This window comes from Carcharhinus amblyrhynchos, chromosome 12 (genome assembly GCF_965287045.1).
Source record: "Carcharhinus amblyrhynchos chromosome 12, sCarAmb.v2.hapA, whole genome shotgun sequence".
NCBI lineage: Eukaryota > Metazoa > Chordata > Chondrichthyes > Carcharhiniformes > Carcharhinidae > Carcharhinus > Carcharhinus amblyrhynchos.
Window position 1 is genome coordinate 73,981,619 of NC_137335.1, and position 16,132 is coordinate 73,997,750.

General features: G+C 44.2%; 1 protein-coding gene across 7 annotated transcripts in view; it reads left to right on the forward strand.

The window, feature by feature from the left end:
- The window catches only part of rasgrp3 (RAS guanyl releasing protein 3 (calcium and DAG-regulated)), a 116,294-nt gene that overhangs the window by 25,305 nt on the left and 74,857 nt on the right, over positions 1–16,132 (forward strand). The window contains exon 2 of one of the 7 annotated variants that reach the window (XM_080200729.1): positions 1,499–1,789. The exons of 4 other annotated variants lie outside the window; for them this stretch is intronic. The gene's annotated coding sequence lies outside the window, so the exon portion shown is untranslated. Of the gene's footprint in view, positions 1–1,498; positions 1,790–6,384; positions 6,564–6,994; positions 7,050–16,132 lie in introns of those variants that run through there. 2 more of the 7 variants (XM_080200726.1, XM_080200730.1) reach the window with 2 other exon arrangements.

Below are 16,132 nucleotides of genomic sequence, written 5' to 3' on the forward strand. Positions count from 1 at the left end.
TCCAGAGCCACAGCAAAATGATTGATACAACTGAGTGGCTTGCCAGTCCATTTCAGAGGGCATTTAAGAGTCACTCGTTCCATCCCTAATGGCCATTGTGACTCAGCACATGGACTGCAGGATCTCTCACCTTCTCAAGGGCAACTAGGGATGGGCAATAAATGCTGGCCTAGCCAGCGATGCCCATATCCCATGGATGAATTGGGGGGAAAAAAAATCCCTGGCTCCAGTGCTCCCTTCAAGCAGGAATCTCCATTAGGAGTGTGCGATTGGTGAATTTATTTTTGTTGCTTCAAGAAGAAATTAGGTATCACTCTTGAGGCTAAAGGGACAAGGGATAGGGGGGGGAATCAGGATTTTGAATGCAATGATCAGCCATGATCGAGATGAATGCCATAGCAAGCTTGAAGGGCCAAATGGCCTATTCCTGCTTCTAAGTTTAAAATTTAATTATTAGTGTCACAGGTAGACTTCATTAGGATGAGGGGGTGACTTCATTAGGAGAAGTATATAAAATTGTGAAGGGCATAGATAGGGTGAACAGTGGGAAGCTCTTTCCCAGATCGGAGGTGACGGACACAAGGGGCCACAAGTTCAACGTTAAGGGGCCAAGGTTCAACACATGTCAGGGGGACGTATTTTGCACAGAGGATGGTGAGGGCCTGGAATGAACTGCCAAGCAAGGTGGTTGAGGCGGACATGCTGGGATTGTTTAAGACTTAGCCACATGGACAGACTGAGAATAGAGGGATACAAACGAATGATCTAGTTGGGCACATGAGCGGCGCAGGCTTGGAGGGCCGAAGGGCCTGTTCTTTGGATTGACATTGCAATGAAGTTATTGTGAAAATCCCCCTAGTCGCCACACTCTGGTGCCTGTTTGGGTATATTGAGGGAGAATTTAGCATGGCCAATGCACCTAACCAGCACATCTTTCAGACTGTGGCAGGAAAGCAGAGCACCCAGAGGAAACCCACGCAGACACGGGAAGAACTCCATACAGAAAGCGATCCAAGCCTGGAATTGAATCCGGGTCCCTGGCGCTGTGAGGCAGTGGTGCTAACCATTGTGCCACCCTGTTCTAGTTTCTATGTTTTGGGAATTCAGAAAAGCTATGGACACCTGAAACCTGCCATTCACTTTTTATGATCCACTATTTGAGATAGTGAAAGTTATAGAAATAAATTTCTGTTTCGACCAGCCACTCCGATTTTCCATTATTATTCAAGGACAGAGCTTAATGCTAGAAGAATGTTACCCAAGTGCGGAGCATATGTACAAAACGTCATGAGTGGCTCCCTCGTGGCTCCCAACCATAAATCACTGCTGGTAAGATCATATGTGCATTCATGATTGTGGAAGACCGCAAGCTTGTGATTTACACAGAGTGGCTTTTGTTAGTTTAGTGTTCTTCTGTTCAATCAAATCTTATTAAGTTCTTATTAAATTGTTGCAAGCTCCAGGACCTGGAACCAATGGATTTCTCCTCCCCATGTAGGTAAGATTATACCAAATGCTGGAAATGCTTTGAAGAGCACAAGGGTGCATTGTTTCCGTTCAGACAGGCGGTATTTCTTTCTGACCAAGAGCACTGGCAAGGGGAAGTGAAAGATATCTCGACTCGTAACCCAGAAGAGGAAAATCACAGCAGCTACTCAGTGTTTACTGTGATGTTTAACCGAAGCCGTCTCTTGAACAGTTAGAATGGCTGATCCAGTGCCAGCAATGTATAAAGAAGCCACATCGGCCAAGACATCTCCAGCTTGGATTCAGGATCCCTGTGACTGAGGTAGATAATCTCAACCAGTGTGGAAATACAAGTAATATCACCACTGGTGGCACAGTAGCCCAGTGGTTAACACAGCGCCAGGCAACCGAGTTCAATTCCCAGCTTGGTCTGTGTGGAGTCTGCACATTCTTCATGTGTTTGCGTGGGTTTCCTCCACGCTCCATTTTCTTTCACAGTCTAAAAGACATGCTGATTAGGTGCGTCGACCATGCTAAATTCTCCCTCAGTGTCCCCGAACAGGCGACTAGGGGATTTTCACAGTAGCTTCATTGCAGTGTTAACGTAAGCCTACTTATGACTCTAATAAATAAACGTTAAAACCTAGTATTCAAAGAGGTGAAGCTCACCGGGATTCTTATTCCTGATAATAGCAGGATTAGGCTATTGAGTAGGATGATCAGCTATGATTGTAATGAATGGCGGAGCAAGCACGAAGGGCCAAATGGCCTCCATCTGATGTTACTTTCTATGTTTCTATGATCACCTGGTTTCTGTTAGAAAGTAGCAAACAACGAGAGTTTGTTGCACTCCCATTGGTAGAACGCGACAAGTGGTGTGTCGATAAAAGCAAGAAGTGGCAAAGGAACTCAGGCTGAATGAGTGAGTGGGCAAACCTGTGGCAGATACAGTTCAATACAGGGAAGTGTGACATGTCCCATTTTAAATCTAAGAAAAAGAAATTGCAGTGTCCCCTAGTGAGAGACTAGAAACTGTGGAGGAGCGTGGAAATTTGAGGGTTTGCGTACGCAGATCATGGAAAGCTGGCGAACTAGCGCATAATTTTTACCCAAGGCTAAAGGAATGTTGGCCTTTATCTTTAAGATGGTATTGAGGAAGTGATGCTTCAGTTGCACAAAGTCATGATCCAACTCATTTAGCATATTGGGTTCAGTTTTGGAGCCAAACTTCAGGAATATTTGGCCCTGGAGGAAGTACAGAGCAGATGCACTGGAATACCAGGGTTTACATGTTTCAATGATGGAAATAGTACGAGTGTGGCTTGTGTTTCTTGAGTTTAAATAGATTGGAAAAGGAAAAGCTCATGCACGCAGATACTCGTACACACCTCACGCTGATACACGTATACATGCGCGCACGCGCACACACACACACACACACACACTCAGATGCTCTCGCACACACGGGCGCACATTCTTGCATGTGCACACGCACACGTGCACACTCTGTTATCAGAGTCAATGGGCACAGTAAGAAGTCTCTCAACACCAGGTTAAAGACCAACCAGTAGCTAAGTTAGCCTCAACCGGGATCTTGGGTTCACGTCACACTAAATGTAACCCCTGCCATTTGGCCTGGGCTTGCAAATTCTTACAAACTGTTTGGGCTTGAGACAATTCACACCTCTTTAACCTGTGATTATCCCTCTCTCCACTCCATACTGTTTGTACCTGCAAAGACTTGGTTACCTATAAAGACTCACATTCCAACTATTCTTTACATTCCAAACTGTAATTACTTTGCAGTTGTGTCTATGCCTATATATGCCCTGTTTGTGAACCTACCTCCACTGGCCTGATGAAGGAGCAGCGCTCCGAAAGCTCTTGATTTTAAATAAACCTGGTGTTGTGAGACTTTTTACTGAGCCCACCCCCAGTCCAAGGCCGCCATCTCCACATCAAAGTCAATGGGGGCTTGATTCAATAGCCCTCACAGGAGTACTGGATTATGATCCATGTTTAGCCCATACTTGTTCATTGATGTTCATGCAGCAGGCCAACATGTGCTTAGCATGAGCTTTACATGCATCCGGGACTTACTGGGCAAGCAGACAATCACCAGTGCAGTAATAGCAGGTTCAAAATTGTAATTCCTGTTACCATTTAAAGTTACCCTGCGCCTCTCACTTTCTCCTTCTCGTCTCACACCAATTTTATCCTCGTAACCGGTGCAATCTGGCCAGGCAAATTGAGAAATGGCAAGAAGAGGGTGGGAATGATTCAATTTCACACTTGTAGCCACTGGCTCAGTTATTTACTGTCTGCATATCATTGAGGATAGATTGAAGGTGGGATCACGGTGTGGCATTTGTTTCTGTGCATATTTTATATATCTCAGAGCAAAACAGAGATAGCACCGAATTTCTAGGTTTATTTTACAAGAGTTTTGAAATAGCTCCACCACCGCAAAGTATCTGCACTCCCGCTTACAGCTCAGCTGCCAATCTGTTTGCTTTGCTCTGAATAAATGCCCAGACTTAATCAATCAAGCACAGTGAGCATAGATCAGTTATCTCAAACACACAACACAGCACTACAATACAAGTGCTCTGCAGCCAGGGTAGGGATGGGCCAGGTATCCAGCAAAAGCACACGGATGTCTGGATATTAGACCCGATGCACAAATCCTGAAATTTCCCTGTGCCCCATACCTTTGAAGCAGTCAGTGTCTAAGCAAGGGACTGGGTGTCAGGAAAATGTCTGTAAAACGTAGGAGCAGAAGTAGGCCATTTGGCCCATTGAGTCTGCTCTGCCATTCAATGAGATCATGACTGATTTGATAGAGTAATCCACTTTCCGGCCTCTTACACATAACCCTTGATTCTTTTACTGATTAACAATCTGTTTATCTCATCATACTTAGTGTCCCGGCCTCTTATAGCTCTCTGCAGTAAAGAATTCCACAGATTCACTACCCTTTATGAGAAGGAATTCCTCCTCATCTCTGTCCTAAAGTGGCTAAATTTACTTTGAGGTTATTCCTTCTGATCCTAGACTCTCCCACATGGGGAAATAACTTCTTAGCAACTACCCTGTCAAGCCCTCTCAGTATCCTATATGTCTCAGCAGGAAATCCAAAATCAGAAATGACTCCAATTCTCTAATTACGGTAAATCCAGCCTTCCCTTGCTAAGCAGCTGCTAAAATCTGTTCCTGAATTTTCTTTATATTTGTTCATGGGTCAGCATTTATTGTCCACATCCCTGGGGGATTTAAGACTCAACCACACTACTGCTATAGATGTGGAGTGACATGCAGACCAGACCCAAGGATGACAGCTAAAAGATATTAGTGAGCCAGAATAACACTGGTTGCAAGGTAATCATTAGTCTTTTTATAGAATCTCTGCCATGCCAGTCGGTCCATCAACTCTGCACCGATCGCAATCTCTCCCAGCTTATATCTCCACATATTTACCCTGCTAGTCTCCCTCACACTAAAGGTCAGTTTAGCATGGGCAATCAACCTAACCCGCACATTTTTGGACTGAGAGAAGAAACTGGAGCACCCGGAGGAAACCCACGCAGGTACAGGGAGAGCATGCAAACTCCACACAGTGACCCACGCCAGGAATCGAACCCGGGTCCCTGGCGCTGTGAGGCAGCAGTGCCAAGGTTTTTATTGAATTATGGTTTTTATTGAATTATGTTTTACCATCTGCTGTGGTGGGATTTGAACTCGGGTTCCCAGAGCATAAGCCTGGGTCTCTGGATTACTAGTCCAGTGACAATACCACCACGCCACCGCCTCCCATTATGTATGAGTAGAGGTACCAGGACTGACTGAGGAGAAACTGGCATCAAATCTGGAAGATGTACAAAGTGACTTTTGCAGGAAAGCTCCCAGCAGAGACTGCAAACAACCTCACTCTTGAGAGACAAAGCACCAGACTGAAAAGAAAATGGTTTATTTTAGGTGACTGAGCAGAAATATTTGATTTGATTTATTATTGTCACATGTATTAACATACAGTGAAAAGTATTGTTTCTTGCGCATTATATAGACAAAGCATACTGTTCACAGAAAAGGAAACGCGAGAGTGCAGAATGTAGTGTCACAGTCATAGCTAGGGTATAGAGAAAGATCAACTTAATACAAGATAGGTCTATTCAAAAGTCTGATGGCAGCAGGGAAGCTGTTTTTGAGTCGATTGGTATGTGCAGATTTCTGTCTCTTTTTCCCGACAGAAGAACGTGGAAGAGAGAATGTTTGGTGTGCGTGGGGTCTTTAGTTATGCTGGTTGTTTTGCTGAGGCAGTGGGAAGTGTAGGCAGTCAATGGATAGGAGGCTGGTTTGCGTGACGGATTGGGCTACATTCACAACCTTTTGTAGTTCCTTGCGGTCTTGGGCAGAGCAGGAGCCATATCAAGCTGTGATACAACCAGAAAGAATACTTTCCACAGTGCAAATATGAGGCACCTGACTGAGTGCAGGACAATTTAAATCATCTGTTTATCTTGTACCTCAGATTTCCAGTCATAACAAATAGAATGGCTGTTGGACAAGATGTGTTGAGAGTGTGTGCGCGCGAGAGAGAGAGAGAGAGAGATATGGGGGGAGGTGGTAGTAAGGAAACCTAAAGGCATTTAGTCTTGTGATCTGTATAAACAAGATTGAATGCCTGTGAGAGGGATCCACTATTTGTAGTGCACTGCTTATGGGCTGGGAGAATGTGGAGCTAGGCAGACACAAGTGTTGAATATATAATTAGCGTGACAACCCCCCCCCCCCTGCTATAACAGGAGCACTGCAAACTGGCCTTTATATCATACACCTCCAAAAGAACCAGTTGTCCTCTGTGCTTTCAGAGAAGAGATTGTCACATTTGCCAGCTGTGTGTGTGTGTGTGCATGCATGTGTGAGGATTGAGGGGGTGGGATATAATGCAGCCATTCTAACCAGAGGCATGGCTGATTTTCCCCCCTGTCATATCCACCAGCTCTGTGTGTGTGTGTGTCTGTTATATACTGGGTTTGAGGGAGGGGATGTAATGTTGTCCTGACCACAATCGTGGTTGATTTCTCCCCCTGCACCGTGTAAGTATATAAATAACTTTGGTGCCTAACTCTTAAATTGCATGCAAGAGAGAAGAAGAAAGATTAATCATTGACAGTTCTTTTGAGAAGTACTTTGTTCTTTGGGTAACTGAGAGGAGCGCAGGACTGCTGTGCATTGCAGTGTCAGTTTCATTCTGCAGAAGCACACTGTTCACTCTCCCCTCCGGTGCTGCGCATCTGTTTATCTGTCTCACTCATGGGGGGGTGTGGGTGGGTGGGTGTATGTGCCTTTCTCCCTCCAACTATTTCAAGCACAAACGGGAGTTCTCTATCGCTCACTTAGCTCACATAATTTACATGCCTTGATCATGACATCACATGATGCATCAGCTTAGCAACCATCGTTAAGGAGTTTAAGGTTTATGGGCTTCTGCGTATTAATATAACTCAGGGGGGTTAAGTGGGTGGGAGGGGGTGTGTGTTTGTGTTGGGCAGTGCACCGGTGGATATAACAGTAAAGACTCGGTAAGTGTCTCTTGGTTTTAAACAGGAGGGGCAAATCGAAGATGTAGAAATGCTTTTGGGAGTTTCAGGGTTGTTAAAAGATTTTGTAAATCAATTTTACAGGAGTAGGGCTGGTGTTTTCTCTTTCAAAGTTCAGCCTTTTATGTCTCTAGTATAAATTAGAACTGAAACTCTCTCTCGGTGCACGTGGGCCTGGGAGTAGAGACTGCAAGAATCATTGTCAGTCTCCCTCAGGCTGCCAAGTGAGGACAAACTTTCTTTCAAACGTGCTGTTGTACCTGTTAATTCTCAGATACTTTCGACCAGTTTGCTTATTCCAATGTTTTACCCCGGTGCCCTTATTTGCAAGATGGACAAACAACAAACACATGTGAAGGTTCAACAAGTTTATTAATAATAACACTACTAACCCTTAAATTACCCACACAAAACAAGAGGATACCCCAGATTCAAGTATACCACCCGCAAAAATGGTTTGGTTAAAACTGCAGGCACGATTCTGAGTCCCTCTGCTCCGTCGTCATTAAGGTGAGTCTCGATGGCAGCTTGCTTTCTTTCCTTCCTTCCTTCTCTGGCCAGTCTTCCGAATGGTCAAGAGTTGCTTCCTTCATTGAGTCTTTGCTGCTGGTGTCTGAAAATGTGTCCCTTTATCCCCTGCCTGCTTGCCTTTCCAGAAACTTCTCTGGCTTCCGGCCAATGAGGTCTCAGGAGGGGGTTCCCAATACCCAGTGGGTTTCTTGATGTCTGCCTGACAGGACACCAGGGTCTGCCCCCCAGGTGTCCATCTCCATGCTGCTGCTTACATGTAACCTGTTATCAGATTAAGCCAACTGCAGGAACTTGCAGTGACAGAAAGTCTGGCCCGATTTGGGCTTCTAACAATGGGCCGGTGTATTTCAATGGGGTGCAATGGTCTCCTGCTAAGTATCAGTGGGGTGCAACGATCTTTGATGGGTGATTGATGAATCAGGCCCAGACATGTTTGTGTATTGTACAATTGGCCTGCCTGAGGTTTGACTGTGTTTGATTTTAATATGCTCAATTCTTTAATTTAGGATATCCAATTTTATCAGCCTTAAAACTAGGCCCTGTTTATATTACAATGCCAACGACTGTGGTAGTGAGAAGTAGGGGCCTTGTTCTTGTCACCCACCTTTTTGAGGAACCATTTTTGAACCTCTAACCCTAAATGTGTTTAAAGACCTGCAGAAATGAGTGGTCTGAACAGAGCCGCCCAGGGAGAGCTTCTGCAGTCTCTTTCCAAGTGTAAGATCAAGTCATTCCCTTATGCTCACCTGAAACATGACCACAGGTCAGGTTGATGGATTTTTTTTCTACTTTGTAAGGTAACGTGCCACTGTCACTGATTATTGGTCCAGATTATACCCACGTTAAGCCTTTGAAAACTGTATCATCGGGAAATGCCTTGTCCACCCTGGTGACCCAAGACTGTTTGTTTGTTTGTCTCCCCCCCCCCCCCTCCACCCCCCAACACCAGTCAGACCCTTTGTAGCTGAACCCTTGTTCTGCATTTAACCCAGATACTGGGTTTTTGTCATCATACAGTGGTTGCAATACAGGCAGAGGCCACTCAGCTGATCCTATCCAGGCCAGCTCTCTGCAAGAGCAATTCCACTAGTTCCACTCCCCCATCCCATCTTTTCCCATAGTTCCGTAAAGCTTTTTTATCCAGGTAGGTAGTTATCCAATTCTCTCTTGAAACTCACTATTGAGTTTGCATTGTAAAGGAAAAATTGTCCTTTTTGCTAAGATTGAGTGCAAGATCAAGTGCAAAACCTCATCTTGTCAATTCAGATCTCATTTGTCTCTCTTGTGGGGAGCCATGAATTGGATTCAATTTGACTTTGAGTTGATTTTGGAGCAAGCAAGGAGATGGATTAAGTTCACTCTGAGCACTGACTTTGGAACTTTAAGAATAGAGCAATTTTTAAAAAAAAATTCCTGTGTCACCTTTGGATCCTTCATCAGGTGAGTCTCACCTGATGAAGGAGCAGTGCTCTGAAAGTCCGTGATTCCAAATAAACCTGTTGAACTTTAACCTGATGTTGTGAGACTTCTTACTGTGCCCACCTCAGTTCAACGCCAGCATCTCCACATTATCTTAAATTGGTGAGTCCTGCTCCTCAACTCTTCAGCCAGTGTAAGCAGTTTCTCCCTATCTGTCCAGACCACTCATAATTTTGAACAACTCTTCTCCAATCTTCTCTATTCCAAAGAGAACAGTTCCAGGTACTCTATCCCCTCTGAGTAGCTGAAGTTCCTGGAACCAGTCTTGTGAATCTTATCTTTACTTTCTCGAAAGCTTTCACATCCTTCTTAATGTGCAGAGCCCACAACTGGACACAGTCATCCAGTTGAGGCTGAACCAGTGTTAAAACCAGAGTTTCCTTGCTTTTGTATCCTTTCCCTATATTTATAAATTCTGCATGTCTTATTAACCACTTTCTCAAATTGCCCTGCTACCTTTGGGTGCCTATACCCCCATTAAAACTGTACCTTTTATTGCCTCTCTTAGCTCTCACGTCACAATTCTCTACTTTAAATCTCTTTGTAAAGCATGTCTGCCCATTTCACCAGCCTGTCAATCTCCTTGTAAAGTCGTATCAGTTTTCTTCCTTAGATTTCATAGTACCTGTACTTCCAAATTTTGTGTCATCTTCAAATTTTGAAACTGTGCCCTGAACACCCAAGCCAAAAAGTCATTAATGAGATCAAGAAAAGCAGTGGCCTTAACACTGACTCCAGGGAAACCCCGCTACAGTATATAATTCCTCCAGCCTGAGAAACAACCGTTTGCCACTCCCTCTGCTTCCTTTCCTTCAGCCAACTTCGTATCCATGCAACCACTGTTCCTCTTATTCCATGGGCTTTGACTTCTTGACAAGCCTGTTGTATGGCACTCTATCAAAGGCCTTTTTGAAGTCTGTGTACTGTTGTAAAAATCAGCCTGTTTAACCCTTATACGGTGGACAAATAACTTTGAGTAGACGTCTTATTAGTACAAACAATATTTATTTAAACCCACACAATCAATAATCACCCACCCGACCAACAATAAGTTATCTTACAGAAAATACTAGAATTCAAGTACAATACAAGACCTTGACTTAACTGTGTGTGACTGACAAATACCCAAACAGATACTGGCCTTTATCTGTGTGCTGGTCTTGGTAGTTGTCTGTGTAGTTTGGTCCTTTGCTCTGGTCTGGCATTCTGGCTGTAGTCTCTCTTTCTTCCTTCTCGGGTGTGGTGGCTCTCCTCTTGCTGGCGATGTTCACCATTGTTGCAGCTTGTTCGTGGGGTCAGAGAGAGAGAGAGAGAGAGCGATTCCTGGTTGTGCAGCATCCTTTATACCCCATTTGGCTTCACGCCCTTTTTTTGGCCATTGCCAATCAATCGATCAGGACTTGATCACCCTGATCGATAAGAGTCCAATCAGGTGTTACCACACCGATCTCTGGGTGTGTCCCTGGCGGCCATGCCTGTATGTGTTGTAGGCACATAGGCCACATACCTTCCTCCTAAATAAGGATTCACGGTGCCTTTATGTCTGGCACACAACCCAGTGTGATCAGAAAGTCTCTTTCATCCTGGAGATGGCCCATATCCTGTGTATTCACTCATCAGGGTTGCAGCCTGTTTGTCTCTGTCTTTAAACTGCAGCCTGTCGGTTTAGTTTCTTGCCCGGTTATCCCAGAGTGCTTTACAAAACGCCATTTTAGATGGCCTGTTTGGCTACAGTACATTACATCTACCACATTACCCCCATCTTCCCTCTCTCTCTTACTTCATCAAAAATCTCAATCAAAACACAATTTGTCAAACAGAGTTTCCTCACAAACCCATGCTTGTTTACCTTAACTAACCCCCATTTGTCCAAGCCACTGCTAAAGTTGGCCCAAATTATTGTTTTTAAAAGCTTTTCCAAAGCTAAACTGTTGGATATTCTGCACGTTTGGCTGTTTCAAACATGAGAAGGCTCCTGGAGTTCCCACATGGAACAGAATATGCATTGAATGCAAATGAGGTGCCCTGCTATGACTTCATTTATTAAATCAGTAATTGGTTCAACAGACATAAACTAAAGACTTAAATAAGCACTCATCTGCTCCCCCATCAGTTGCTGCCTTTCTTATAATGTCGTTTTATTTTATAAGGAAGCAATTTAAATAAAATGTAAGACTTGGGCTGAAGAAGACTTAATTGTGTAGGTTAGGTGGATTGGCCATGTAAGGTTGCCCCTTAATGTCTAAAGATGTGTAGGTTAGGTGCATTGGCCATGTTAATTTTTAACATCAGATCCTATTAGGCAATTAATTAAATTTCTGAGTTTAACCTACTTGCCTGACTTAGAAAAATGAAGGCACTTATCAACCAATCACCTAACCTGCATATAGAATCATGAAGGTTTACAGCATGGAAACAGGCCCTTCGGTCCAACGTGTCCATGCCACCTTTTTTTTTTAAAACCCCTAAGCTAATCCCAATTGCCCGCATTTAGCCCATATCCCTCAATACCCACCGTACCCATGTAACTATCTAAATGCTTTTTAAAAGATAAAATTGTACCTGCCTCTACTACTACCTCTGGCAGCTTGTTCCAGACACTCACCACGCTCTGTGTGAAAAAAATTGCCCCTCTGGACCCTTTTGTATCTCTCCCCTCTCACCTTAAACCAATGCCCTCTAGTTTTAGACTCCTCTATCTTTGGGAAAAGATGTTGACTATCTACCTTGTCTATGCCCCTCATTATAAGGTCACCCCTCAGCCTCCTATGCTGCAGAGAGAAAATCGCAGTCTATTCAGCCTCTCCTTATAACTCAATCCATCAAGTCCCGGAAACATCCTAGTAAATCTTTTCTGCACTTTTTCTAGTTTAATAATATCATTTCTATAATCGGGTGACCAGAATTGCACACAGTATTCTAAGTGTGGTCTTACCAGTGTCTTGTAAAACTTCAAGATGTCCCAACTTCTGTATTCAATGTTCTGACCAATGAAACCAAGCATGCTGAATGCCACCTTCACCACTCTGTCCACCTGTGACTCCACTTTCAAGGAGCTATAAACGTGTGCCCATAGATCTCTTTGTTCTGTACACTTCCTGATGCCTTACCATTAACTGAATAAGTCCTTCCCTGGTTTAATCTACCAAAATGCATCACCTTGCATTTGTCTAAATTAAACTCCATCTCCCATTCATCAGCCCACTGGCCCAATTGATCAAGATCCCATTACAATTGGAGAAAACTTTCTTCACTGTCCACTGTGCCATCAATCTTGGTGTCATCTGCAAACTTACCAACCATGCCCCCTATATTCTCATCCAAATCATTAATATAAATGACAAATAACAGTGGGCCAGCACTGATCCCTGAGGCACACCACTGGTCACAGGCCTCCAGTTTGAAAAACAATTCTCCGTCAAGAAGCCAATTTTGTATCCATTTAGATACCTCACCCTGGATCCTGAGAGATTTAACTTCATGCAACAACCTACCATGCGGTACCTTGTCAAAGGCCTTGCTAAAGTCCATGTAGACATCAACTGCACAGCCCTCACCTACCTTCTTGGTTACCCCTTCAAAAAACTCAATTAAATTTGAGAGACATGATTTTTCACTCACAAAGCCATGCTGACTGTCTCTAGTCAGCCCTTGCACCTCAAAATGTCTGATCCTGTCTCTCAAAATACCTTCCAACAATTTACCCACCGCAGATGTGAGGCCCACTGGCCCGTAGTTCCCAGGCTTTTCCCTGCAGCTCTTTTTAAACAAAGGCACAACACTTGCCACTCTACAATCTTCAGGCACCTCACCTGTGACTATCGATGATTCAAATATCTTGGCTAGAAGACCCGCAATTTCCTCCCTAGCCTCCCACGATGTTCTCGGATATACCTCATCAGGTCCCAGGGATTTATCGACCTTGATGCGCTTTAAGACTTCCAGCACACCACCTCCTCTGTAACATTTGCACTCCTGCAATGCTTTGAATATTTTTTACTCTGTTATCTTTTTTGCAAAATTAAGGTGGTGGGGGGGGGGGGTGCAGGCGTTGTTAGAGCAGGTGAGACTGGTATAATGGGGTCAGGTGGTGATGTATGGGGCTAAGTTGCACGCTGACTAGGGACAAGTTTTTGCAAAACTGTTTGCTAAGTGAATGGACATTTGAAACGTGCTGAAGGTGGTTTATTTGCATTGCAAACTCGTCGCCTCACATAAGGTGCTGGTGGTGCGTAGAAGAGTTGGGATTGGGGAAGGGAGAATGTGATTGGTGGGAATGAAATTTCTTCATTGCTGCCCAACCTTTAGTGTCAGTGTTCTAGTTTTGTCGAATGAATGTATTGGAACACAAGGTCATGTATGTTATACCGGTTTATGTGATTCTATGTTAAATCAGAACATCCTCGCAAATATTCTGGCATAGGTGACCTAAAGTTAAGAGAAACTGTAAGGTCCACTGTTATTTGTAATTTATACTAATGATTTGGATGAGAATATAGGGAGCATGGTTAGTAAGTTGCAGACGACACCAAGATGGGTGGCATAGTGGACAGTGAAGAAAATTATCTCCAATTGCAACAGGATCTTGATCAATTGGGCCAGTGTCTGGACAAGCTGCCAGAGGTAGTAGTAGAGGCGGGTACAATTTTGACTTTTAAAAAGCATTTAGGCAGATACATGGGTACAATGGGTATGGAGGGATATGGGCCAAATGTGGGCAATTGGGACTAGCTTAGAGGTTTAAGTAGCAGGACGGCTTTGACAAGTTGAGCCAAAGAGCCTGTTTCCATGCTGTATACCTCTATGACTCTATGAAGCAAAGAAGCATAGAATCCCTCCAGTGTAGAAGGAGGCCACCAGTCCCAACAAGTCTTTTCTGACCCACTCTGAAAGAGCAGCTCACTCCACTGCCTCATCTGTGCATTCCCATGCGTCCACCATGGTCAATCCACCTAACCCATACATCTTTGGACACTAAGGGACAATTTAGCATGGTCAATCCACCCAATGCACACATCTTCGCTCATTCTTGTCATTGAACCGCATCATGCCAACACCTTCAACAGTTTGTTTCTTCTCCTCTTCCTTCAAATAAAGACATGCCAATCCTTTAAAAAAACAGTTTAGTAGCTCTTGGGATTTCTCATTGGGTAAGAGACTACAGACAAACTTCAGGGGGTTATCACTGGGAGATGATGGTCTACTGGTATTATCACCAGACTGTTAATCCAGAAACTAGCTAATGCTCTAGGATCCCTGGCTCGCATCCCACCACGGCAAATTTGACTTTAATAATAAAATCTGGAATTAAGAGCGTACTGACGACCACAAAACCGTTGTCGATTGTTGGAAAAACCCTTCTGGTTCGCAAATGCTCTTTAGGGAAGGAAATCTTGCCACCCTTACCTGGTCTGGCCTTTATGTGACTCCAGAGCCACAGCAATGTGGTTGACTCTCAACTGCCCTCTGAAATGGCTAAGCAAGCCACTCAGTTCAAGGGCAACTAGGGATGGGGCAATAAAGGCTGGCCAGCCAGCGACGCCCATGTCCCACGAATGAATAAAAAAAATCTTGGACTGGAAGAGGCTTGGCTGGATTGTAACAGCATTTTTGCCTTGATTTGTACAACTTTCCATATATTTGCATCAGTGTGCGCTTTTTGTCTATTTGTGTTTTCATGTCTTTGAGCTGATTCTATTCCCATTCTGAATTCCTCTGTCCACATCTGTAATACAAATGGCCAATGTAAACATGTCACACTGCACTTACACCCTCCCACCAATGATGGTGCTCTATCTAACTCCTCCACCAAAACTGCAGAGAAACTCCAAAGAACTGTACTTCTCTGTGCCCCCCCCCCCCACCCCCTGCAAATTACTGCTTAACAAAACCTAAAACCTACATGATCTCTAAATATGAGGACAGAGTGGATGATTTTTATAGAGGGACTGAATTTCATCTGTGCACTATTGTCTAATTCCCATTTGATTTTGATCATGTGCAGTGCCCTGGGCAACTGATTGTTTTTCAGCCAACAGTCAGTCATTCAACAGATTCAGACATAAAAGACCAAAGATCGGCATTTATTGAAAAGCTGTTTTTAATCCTTCTTCCTCCATCAGAAATAGTGTAGGTTGATGAGTGTTAGAATTGTTTCTCTGGCTGTGGAAGGGGTGTGTGTGTTTGCATTGAGCAAGAAGGGTGTCTTAAAGAGTCCTTGGATGTTGAAGAATGTGATGGAGGAGAGGTTAAAATTGAGGCTGGTGGAGGAGCGAGTGAGGTGATGTTGGGGAAGTGAGAGAGGGAGCAGAGCTGCGAAAGCTAGTGGCGTTTGCTACCAAATGAACCTGATGGACTTTAACCTGGTGTTGTGAGACTTCTTACTGTGTTCCTCCCACAGTCCAAAGATGTGCAGGTTAGGTTGATTGGCCATGTTAAATGAGCAGATGGGACGGAGGGATGGGACTGGTAAGGTACTCTTCTGGAGAGTTGGTGCAAACTCAATGGGCCAAATGGCCTCGTTCTGCACTGCAGGGATTCAATGCTTCCAGTCTTCACGCCCTGCTCTGGGATCTCTGCAGATGGATGAGAAAGTGAGATACGCCCCTTTGCGTTGTTAAATGTACAGGGATGGTAGGGGTTGCAACTTTGTGCTAAAATGTTCAAATGCTCTTTAGGATGAGTTGATAAAGGCAGAAAAAATTGTGGGCGAGATGCCTGATTCTGGAGGCAGCTGGACTTCAAATGTTGAGACCCAGGTGCTAAATAAACTGGACTTCATGTCAGCATATGATCAAGGAGCAGGAGTCGGCCATTCGGTCCCTCAAGCCTGCTCTGCCATTAATAAGATCGTGGCTGATCCGATTGTAACAGATTTAAAATGAGTTCTGTACTGTCCTGGCTCACTTACCTTAACCATCTAACCAGTCGAGGTTCATCCTTGATCCTTGAACTATCTTATCTTCTCAAGATTTTTTTTAGTCCCCTTGCTACTGTGGTTTTGCTCTTCCAAACTGGTAGTCGGGCTATCGTGGGATTCTGCATACTTCTTCCTC